The 11,522-nt window shown below is 35.1% G+C and overlaps 1 non-coding gene across 1 annotated transcript; it reads right to left on the bottom strand.

Annotated features, from left to right (window-relative positions):
- Positions 1–4,288: 4,288 nt before the first annotated feature.
- On the bottom strand, positions 4,289–4,395 carry LOC131178093 (small nucleolar RNA R71). The gene has a single exon (XR_009147226.1). It is a non-coding gene; the product is annotated as a small nucleolar RNA R71 (small nucleolar RNA).
- Positions 4,396–11,522: the final 7,127 nt, after the last annotated feature.

Below are 11,522 nucleotides of genomic sequence, written 5' to 3'. Positions count from 1 at the left end.
TTTACTCTTATGCTCTGGAACTTCTTCAAAACACTTGCAAACATGCAGAAAACATAGAATTCACTATAAGGAGATGAATTTTGCAAATGTTAATGAATTTAGAGATTATGCATGAAATCATCCATCTAAATGCTATAAAATACTGTACAAATGTGCTTAAAAACATCTATATAATACAAATGTATCAATACTATCTCAAAAAACCTTATACTGTTCACTTTGTATAAACAACCAAACAAACAACAATCACATAGACTTTATAACATAGCATTGCCAAACATATAAAACTCACCACTACTTCCCTTGTCCGTGAACCCTAAGTTTCACAAGAATTTCCCATCAACGACAAGAATTTTGACATCAAAAAATGGTGGGTGTTACACATACACAATTGCACAATCACACAATATAGAAAAGAGAAGAAGAATAAAACAGGATTCACATGGTTTAATTGTAAGGTCAACATCCATGGGAAATACAAGGGAGAAAGTTTCACTATGATGAAAAAAATAAGATACAATTACTAAGAACTTTCAAACCCTAACCCCTTCTCAGCCCATGCCCTTTGCTACGACCATATACCTCACTTTTTATTCTAAACGGGTTGCAACACTAAGCTTTTGGGTTGGGTAACAATTTAGGTGCATGAAGACATATCTAAAATTTCAAGCCGCACAAAATAACAACTTGGATGTTTGGATTAATGAAATTTTGGGAAAATAGGCCATGAAGGAGTTGCATTAGTTTTCCAAGATCCAACTCTTTAACTCCACACAACACATTCTTAGGGTGGATTAACATAGGTAATTATACAGCTATTAACTTCAATTCTAACTATTGTCTTCGAAAAAATGCATTATCTTACAAACAAAGAGAGGGAAATGGTATCGGGAACATTGAGTTTGAAGATATGAGCAGAGGAGGTTTCAAGCCAGTTCATGAGAGGCGTTGTGGGGCTCTAAAAGAGTTGCCTAAAAGGATACCTAAACCTGAAGATACCAACAACCATTGTGATCTATAGAAAGTGAGCCCCTATCAACTGGAGTTTGGGTTAGTTTTTCTTATCATGAAATGGTGATGGGAGAGTACATAAACATAAATTATGTGCAAAGGAGCATAAATCAAGGTTATAGAAAGCAAATATAATAGCATGAATCAAGCATAGACTTAACTCACTTGCTCCTACCTCAAACATGCCATAAAGTCCCATTATTGTCAAAGCACACATGACCGGTAAATCATCCACACAATATCTAATCTCCATCATCAAACTCTAACCTCTCCATGGCTGAAAGAATTAACCAAAAACTCAACTAATCTCTACAAACATATGGCATAGCAGCCAATGGTGGATCTAGAAAAAAATTTTTCAGGGTTAATATATAAGCAAATTATATAACATATTTGGTGAACTTAATACTCATATAAAAGTAATTGAGTTTTAATTTTAGGAAGATAAAGATCCATACTTTTGTGGGTGAAAATGCACTTACACTATAAGCACACAATAATTTGCTCAATATATCGGGGTCAATTGATTTTTTTATTAATAAAAATACATTCTCCATTAAAAAAAAAAAGGTTCGATACTTAAATTTATGAGGGTCAATCTAGGGGTCAATTGACCCCTTTTTTCGTGCATAGAGTGTTAGTAGTATGCCCTAGAACATATCATTTTGTATGTATCTTATACATATTTTATTAATAAAAAGGGAAATTTCACTTTTTCATTTACCTAATATATTTATGTGTAATTGAAAAGGTCCATTGATATTTTGTTAGAAATTCTATTCTTAAGTTGTTAAGAATATGAGTGATAGTATTTCTATAACAAAGTATCATAAATTGGTTCACAATCAAGGATACTTCCCAAAGGACATGACTTAGCTAGAAAGATTGTAATCATGTTTATTCCCAAGGTATATATATGAGATAAATAAGATGGAGTGGTGAGTCTCATGCCACATAACAAACATGATAGGCACTTATACATGATAAGTAGGCTGAACCAGTGATGCTTATGACAAGCACATAGAGTTTACTTTTGTCAATGCATTGTCATATATCACATCAGTGCATATAATCTTTAGATGAGATAACACAGTTATCTTGTATATAGGTGGTTTGAGTTTGATACTGCTTTCATACTTATACTGTGCGTGGGTATATGTGCATGTGTTAGCTCCTACTAGTTATATATGGAGATAGGTGTTGATCAAGATGGAATCTGTTACTGATACACTTGAATTATATAGATGTTTTTAAGCACATTTGTATACTATCTCATAGCATTTATGTAAGTAATCTCATGCATAGTAGTTGATTTCATTAGTTTTTGTAATTTCTATTGTCAAGCCCTTAATTCCATGTTTTCTGCATTATTTCAAGTGTTTGGGTGAAGCCCCAGAGTATAGGAGTGCAAAGGGAAGCTTGAAGAGGTCAAGAGACTGAGAATTGCTACTGATACAAAGTACACGGGTCATGTAAGCCAAGCCCCAGACCCATGTAACCTTCTGCCAGAAGAAATCCAGAGAGCCAATCGAGAAACAAAAGTACACGGGTCATGTAATTGGACCTGTGTAATCTGTAGGGACCTGTGTAAGTCTCTACTAGGCACAAGCTTGAAGAACTTTCTGAGAACAAAAGTACACGACCCGTGTAACTAGGCTTGTGCAGCCAGGATAGACCCGTGTAAGTCTCTGTGCCAATGCAAGACTTTACAATTCCACTCCAGTAAGTTACACGGCCCTGGGCTGTGTACTGACACACGGGCCTTGTACCATGCACCAGCTAGTTTTCAAACTTGAATTCCCGCTCTTATTTACACATTCAAATAAGACTTCTAAGGCTATTGGGACTAAAAATGACCCAACCCTATAACAGCTATTATAAATAGAAAAAGAAAACAATAGAAGAGGGGGGCCTTTTGATCGATCTTTTGATAGCACATTTGAGGAGTTTTAGAGAGACTCACATTCTGCACTCTCTCCAGCTGTCTTGAGGAGAGGAATATCAGTATCAAAAGGAGTTTTCCAATTGATTTAATTTCTTGTGATCTTAATGCATGCTAAGTGCTGGTACCCACTTAGTATTAATTGTAAATATTAATTGAAGGACTGAAAGGTGAAGATTAATATTAGAAAATCAAGTTCTTGAACCTAGGAATTCTGACCTAGACATAGGCTGATACCTTTGTGGAATTTCAAAATTGGTCAAAGACCTTAAAGGATTTTAATTAATTTGATCACCATGAAAGTCAAGTTTAAGTTAATTAGAATACACCCTAGGTGCCTTGAGAGAGGACTTAGGACAACCTTGGACTGATTTCCATCAAGGCAAATGATTCTCAATCCCATAAATAATTGAGGTAACATCCCTAGTAAGATTCAAGTGTGAAATCTTAATTCCGGAATTGTTTCAAATAAATTATTTTGTTTTAAGTTTACCATTTTAGTGTTTAATGTTAACAAACTTCATTCCCTAAGTATTCGATAGCCTAGACAGTTAAAATTACTATGTAGATTGGTACTTACTAATCAAATTCCTCATGGGAATGATACTTTACTCTTCACTTTATTACTTGTTAGCGATCCATGCACTTACAAGGTTGTAAAACCAGTGAAACAAGTCTTTGACGTCGTTGCCGGGGAACTTTTTGGCTTTAGTAATATCAAGCGATAGGCAATTTAGCTGATTTAGGCAATTATATTTATTATCTAATTTTATTTTACTGGTTTTATCTCTCTTCTTTTCTCTTAAGTGCCCAGCCTGGTATATGACCAGAACAAGGCCAGAAGAAGAAATTTTGGACTGTGATCCAGCGATAGACAGAACTCTGAGAGCTATTAAGAGGGAAAGGAAACATCAAGAGCACCATCAAGAAGATCCTGAAATTCCAACCATGGCCGATAATAATGACATACCAAGACTCTTGAGACACTACGGAGCTCCATCTATCTAAGGATTTCAACCCAGTGTCACTAGACCCACAGTGGAAGCCAAAAACTTTGAATTAAAACCAGCATGGCTTCAAATGTTTCAGCAAACCCAGTTCGGAGGTTCACCAACAGAAGATCCACACTATCACCTCTAGTGCTTTCTTGCCCTATATGATACATTCAGGATGAATGGAGTTTTTGATCAATCCATAAGACTCAGAGCATTCCCATTCTCCCTTCGAGACAGGGCAAGGAAGTGGTTACTTTCTCAACCAGCTGGAACATTCACCACTCGGGAAAACCTCTCACAAGCTTTTCTAGCAAGGTATTTTCCACCTATAAAGACTGCAAGACTAAGGCTTGAGCTCAATAGCTTCAGACAAAAGGAAGGTGAATTACTCTATGACGCATAGGAAAGATATAAAGACCTGCAGAGGGAATGTCTACACCATGGCATAGAGAATTGGCTACTAGTGCAAAATTTCTATAATGGGTTACTACCCTCTACTAGGAGCATAGTTGATTCAGCCGCAGAAGGTGACTTAATGGAGAAAACAGTGCCACAAGCACTTGAACTTCTAGAGAGGGTTGCATACCATAATTATGAGTGGTCAAATGAAAAAGGAAATGCAAGGAGAACAACATGGGTCCTGGAAGTGGACGCCCTAAGTATGATAAATGCTCAATTTGATCAGCTCACAAAGAGACTCGACATAATGTAAGCCAATGCAGTTCGTACAAACAATCAACATAAGGATAGCTATGGAGGAGGATACATGAGTTCAGAATATAACAGTTTCAATGAACCTCCCACAGAACAGATGAACTATGTGAATAATGGAGGAAACTTCAACCAGAGGCAGCCTAACAATCCATATTCAAATACTTACAAGCCTAGATGGAGGAACCGCCCAAATTTTTCATGGTCCAATCAACAGAATTAGCCAATAAACAAGCAACAGGGGTACAAACGACTAGCACCCCCTGGATTTCAGAACAGATGCTAAAACTTTGCACAGCCACCATCGCTTCCTCAACCTCAGCAACCTGAACTGAAGATGACCATGGAATCCATGATGGAAGGGTTCCTAGCAGCTCAACAATAACAGAATGAATTGATTAAACATCTAACTTCCAGAATGGACCAACTTGCTACCCATAACAAGATGCTGGAATATAAAATTGCTCAACAAGCAAGTTCTTCAAGTAAGGCTCCTGGTAAACTGCCTGGTCAACCAGAGATGAACCCAAGGGAGCATTGTAAGGCAGTTACATTGAGGAGTGGGAGAACTCTAGTACAAGCAGAGGAAGAACCAATAGAGGAAACCATAGAAAAATCTGAAAGCCAAGCAGAGAAAAAGGAGCAAGAAGCTAAGAAAGATCAGGAAGAGGAAGTAGGGAAGAAAAAGAAGTTACCAGAGCCATACCAGCCCCCCTACCTTTTCCTCAGAGGTTTCAAAAGGCCAAATTGGACAAGTAGTTTGGGAAGTTTTTAGAAGTTTTACAGAAACTTTATATCAACATCCCCTTCACTGAAGCACTCTCTTAGATGCCATCCTATGCCAAGTTTCTTAAAGAAATTCTGTCAAAGATAAGAAAGTTAGAAGACTATGGGACAGTAGCTCTAATAGAGGAATGTAGTGCCATACTACAAAATAAATTGCCTCCAAAGTTGAAAGATCCAGTGTCACACCCTACCCCTCTATAAGGCATAACATGATCCCATAGTATACCTAATGAATTACCAACTTCGTCTACTGATAACCCATTAAATACACTACAAGGGATTTTAAAACTTTTCTTACTTCTTTTACAGTGGTGAGCACTATTTACAGGTGTTAAAAACCTTTTTTGAACTGAAGTGATAGAACTAGCACATTTGAATTATTTGGAATTTCTATAAAAATTTTAGCAGAGTGCCATCTGTATTTTGGATAAAACGGTTCTTCAGAAAACCTGTAAAAAGCACTTCAATATATTTCCAAATCTCAACTCCAACATTTTTCTCAACACAACATATTTCTCAACTCAAATCCACAGTGATTTTTCAAAGACTAAGATAAAAGAAATATAATACAATTTTTTACAAGTCAAAATTCTCATAATTTACTTTACAACTTCAATGTACAATTTTAATTTACAACTACTCAAAACCAAGAACAATATATACATACAGTGTACATACATTACAGTACAAAATGCAAAATGTGGTATACTCAATATACCCGATAATCTCTCATTGATGTACTAGCAAATTTAGTCACGCTCTGTCCGTCTATCTACCTGCGACAGTAATGGAAAGCTATCGCTGAGACAATGTCTCAGTGGTGTACAAAATTAACAAATACAACTTTAAATCAATTTTCATAAATCATATAAATGATGGATACATAAAACCATAGTTAAATTCAAGACAATGAATGTCATAAGGAATTTAACACAATATCACATTAAATCTCAGTAATCAAAACATAGTTAAATTCAAAAGACAGTGAATGTCAATAAGAATTTAAACTCCATTTCAAAAATTATCAAATCGCATAATAACACAATTTAGTCGAATAATTTAAGAATACAGTGTTGCCAATTCATTCACAACTTAAGACATGACACAAAATTTCTGATCAATGCCGCGTTGTACACCACGACAAAGCAATCACAACCCCACTAATCGAAATCAATGAGGAAGGGAGCTAGCTATATAATGAGTACTCATCCGATCACCTCAACTGGTAAACCAGAGAGGGAGAAAAATAAACGATCATGACTCCATAAATGGAGAAGGAAACTAAACGATCACAACCCCATAAATGGAGAAGGAATGATATGATACTGTCATGCTAAGTGTGAACACAAAATCAATTCCAAACATTTTATTCAAATGATTCGTGAGAATCCAATAAATTTCTAAAGTCATAAATTCATTCACAAAATGGCAACACAATTCATAATTAACTTCAAATTTTCACAAATCACACTAAATCAATTTTTCCACAGTTTCAAACCATTTACAATGCTTTTCAAGCAATAAGTATCCATTCAAACACATTTCCATAATTGAAAACAATAATATACAAACAGTCACAATTTATTTCAATTGAAAAATTCAAAAGAAATAACTGTTGTGCACAAACACAATTTAAAATAATAATGTATAATAGTCATAATTCATTTCAATTGAAAATTTCAAAATAAATAGCCGTTGTGCACAAACACAATTTAAAATAATAATGTATAATAGTCATAATTCATTTCAATTGAAAAATTCAAAAGAAATAGCCGTTGTGCACAAACCTCTGATATCTGTCTCCTGGTCTTGACTCAGTGTTTCCTTCCCTTTCCCTGAGTCTTTGCTAACTGAGAAACACAATTTGAAGTGTTTCAGTACTTAATTAAACTGTCTCTAACGATAATGCTTGATAATTAATTTACTGAATTCTATTATTTGCTTAGTCAACCTAATATGTCGACCCTCGATACATTCTAGGTGAATTAGGTTTTAAGGTTACCAATATGTCACATTCGATAGTCTTTTAGGGTTGGTACATGTTACCAAATTCATTTCCATGTATCTTGCATTTTCTTGCAATTTGCTGAATTCAAGGATACTAGTTTGACCTAGCCGGACGACCTAGTTCCCTCAGTTTTCAGGTTTCGGTCAAAACTACAAACTTGTAGATCTATGTCTTATGGAACGCGGGGCAAAATTTTAGGTCATTCTGAGTTATGTAGACCAAGTTATGGTCATTTTACTATTACTAGTCAACTTGCACCAAAATTGGTCACTTTAGGTCATTTTATGTCATTTTAGGTTCGGCCAGTTTTTGGACCCGAATTTGTGCAAGCTGTTTGACTTGCTTATGGTCATTTCTGGGCTTTGGTGTCTTCATAAGACTTGTATATATGGGTCTTAACTATTCATGGTCAAAATTTCAGGTCAATTGGACCTGTTTTGAGTGAGTTATGGCCTAAACACTAACTACTGCCCAAATGGTCAATTTTCAGGCCTTATTTGCACTTAATCCGGATTTGGTCATTTTTCAAGCTACCTTGTAAGCAGAATTTTGGCAAGCTTCCTTCATAAAAGTTGGCACATTTTGTGCCAAGTTTCACCTCCAATTGGTCTCATACCAATTAGAGCCACACACTCAAAGTTCTAGGCCTAAAACTCAAACTGCCTTATTGCATTTCTTTCATACACATCAAGCATCACTTTTAACACTTACCAAACTTAACATTCAAGCCAATTCTGGTTGTACCATGACCTAAACATAATTCACAACACATTATAGGTCATTTTGGCAATTTACAATTACATTCAATGTGCACCATTTAGTACAGAATTTTTCAAACCAAATTTACAACAATTCAATCACCTAACCATAACACTTTTACATGTCCAACTTCACACCATCACACACATACCCAAACTGCCATAATAACCAACAAAATTCAACATTAATATTCTATAATCCAAACATGAAATAACATCCTTATAGTTCAACAACCAGGCTGCCATTTCATGCATTACATTCCCATAATTTCCAAGCATTCAAATTTCAATACACATTCACATATACTAAGTATACATCACCCAAACAATTTCCTACACAATATACATTTAATCAATCATTTAATTCATCATTTACAAGCAAAAATAAACTACCTTCAAAGTGTTTCCATGGCTGCCAAAAGTACACATCCCCATTCCACATCAAACCTGTAACACCCTCCCGGTAGCAACTCCGTACATTCTACTGTTCCGGTGACCGGTGTCGGTCCGGACAGCTAGAACGTCCGGAAAAATATTTAAACTAAAGTGAGGGACCAAAATTAACTCAAATATTAACAAGAAAAATTTAGTAAAAATTTAGTAAAAATTTTAGAAATAAAATACAACCAAGTTAAACGAGCCGGTGCCCAAGCGATGGGTAACCAGAGGGAAGTTGCGGTTCTCGCAACCAGGAGCCCTAGACCTGGGTAAAAATTCATAAAATAATTATTGGGACTCCAGAGAAGGGTTATTGAGGTTCCCATGGCATTATAATGCCAAGAAAATATTTAGAAAAAATTTTCACTCGGTACAGACAATTTTGGCCCGTTGAGCCAAACGGAGGGCATTTTGGTCATTTCGCCTTCAGAGGTGATTTTTGGCCGACTTGTCCAATTAAGTAAATAATTATAATGATCTAAAATATGAATAAATATTGCTAAAAATTGAATTGAAAATGAGTAGAGAAAAGAAGAAAAGAAAATGAAGGAAAATGCTTAATTATGACATATGATGATGTCATTTAAAAGCCCCCTCCAATCACCATTTGACAAACCAATAAAAAGAGATAAAAATGACTTAAAATGAGATAAAAAAACAAAGGAAACCAGCAGTTTCCTTCTTCATACGGGCTGGAATAAGAGAGAAAGAGAGAGAAAAGGAAAAGAAAGAAAGAAAGGAAGAAGGAGAAGGAGATGAACAGTAGCAGAAAAGGGGTTCAGCAGGGCAGCATGTTTCTCTTCCGTCCAGGTGAGTTTGGCTCAACATCTATGGCTGATTTTTGGATATGTTTGAGGTATGTATGTGTGGAAGTTATGGTTAAAATTTGGGGATTGTTCAACGGTTGGATTTGGAGAAATATATTGTTGAATACAGGCTGTCTGTAGGTTGAATTCTGAATTTTGGCTACTGAAATTTGAGAAAAATAAATAGTTAGGATGCTTATAAAATTATGAAATTTGGTGCAAATGATATTTGGGATGTTGAGGCTGCTGGGTTAAAATTTGGTGAATTTTAGACTTGTGGTTTATGAGATATAAATTGTTTTGCATGAGATGTCTGAGTAAGACTGATTTCTGCAACAATTCAGATTTTGAAGGGTTGAATGAATGTTTTGATATCTCATGATATAGAGATTATTTGATGCTAAAATTTTTACTGATATTGTATAGGGATGTCTTGAATATATGGTTAAAATTTGGGATTTATCTAACGGTTATATCATTATATATAAATTTGAATGCACAAGCTGCCAGATTGGGTATTAATGGGTGGTTGTGGATTTAAGATTTATGATAGGAGTTTAGTCCAATTTAAGGGGAAATGCTGTTGAATTTTTATTGGATATTTAATTTAAGAAAGTGAAGTTATAATTAATTATGATTATTATGATTCTAGAGGAAATCTTGAAGAATAACAAGCTCAAGGTTGGTTTCAAAAAGGTTAGTGCCTATTTACACTTAAATCTCTTTTAATTCATGTTAAAGACTTAAAGTGAGTAAGGTTTTGTAAATTAAATGAATGGAATCTATGTATATGGACCCTATGAATTTTGGCTGCCCTAAGGAAGGAACAAAGGTGGAGTGTTTTTGATGGTTTTAATGGACTTAGAATGAATTAGAGATTATGTTTAAGGTGTATATACACATAAATAATGAATGGAAGTGCTTAATTAGGTGTATGTGTGAATCATAAGGGAAAACTAGGGTTTTGAGAAGTGAAAAATTGACTTGGCTTAGGAAATTGTTAGAGAACATCTTAATGGTCAATTAGTGACCATTTTAGGTGAGTTGACCATAAATTGGACTAAAATATGGCATGGCAAAGTGGAATGGTAGGCTGCCTAGGACAAAGAAAGATGGTGGCTGAGATTTCAGTCCACTTGGACTGCCATATCTTTGGCTGTGTTGGTTCAATTGGTGTTTGGCCAATTGGACATGAAATTAGGCTTATAATGGCACATTTTTTGCTGAAGAAACTATGCCCAAAAGACCAAAGCAAGTGGACCAAAAGTTGTCCCCAATCCGGATACCCTGCAAACAGCCCCTGCAGAAATGACCAAATGAATAGTAACTGTTCATTTGGCCATAACTCACTCTAGATATGGTCAATTGACCTGAAATTTTTACAGCAACAAGATAAGATATAGACAAACAACTTTCATGAAGGACACCAATCTAAATTATGCCATTAACCTAATCAAATCATTGAGCAAAGTGAAGTTTACTGTAGTGAGATTTCCAGAATTTTCCTTTGTGCAGTAATGTTTGGATGGCTATAACTCTCTCTAGAAAACTCGGATTTAGGCGATTCTTGAACCGATGAAAACCTAAGGCATAGTAGAACATTTCATATGAAGAAAGTTAGGCCAAATTATGAACTTAACTTGATCAAATTACTGACCAAAGTTGGACCAAAATCTGTCAAAACCCAAAATTTCAGCATGAACAGTACACATGAACAGTAAATTTATTTTGGCCATAACTTGAGCTAAAAAACTCCAAATTGAGTGATTCAAAAAAAGAAATTCAACTAGACAAAATAAGGAACAACTTTCATGTTTACCATTTCCTCAAATTCCCACTGTAGAAATATCAAATGGAACAATAAAGATGAAGCACCAAATCTGAAAATTTTGTTCAATTAGCATTAAGCTTAAAAATGGTATTGACAACCAATACCAACAAGTTTTAAATACAAAATGTGGTATGTTTGGGGTGTTAAAACCAATACACCTATTTTCTATCCAAAAGTCAACATTTTTGTTGACCAATGAGGTGAATAGTGACACCAAAACCAAAAATTGGCAATTT

This window comes from Hevea brasiliensis, chromosome 2 (assembly GCF_030052815.1).
Source record: "Hevea brasiliensis isolate MT/VB/25A 57/8 chromosome 2, ASM3005281v1, whole genome shotgun sequence".
Lineage (NCBI taxonomy): Eukaryota > Viridiplantae > Streptophyta > Magnoliopsida > Malpighiales > Euphorbiaceae > Hevea > Hevea brasiliensis.
Note: the sequence above shows the minus strand (reverse complement) of the source record. Positions and strands in the feature narration are given on the sequence as shown.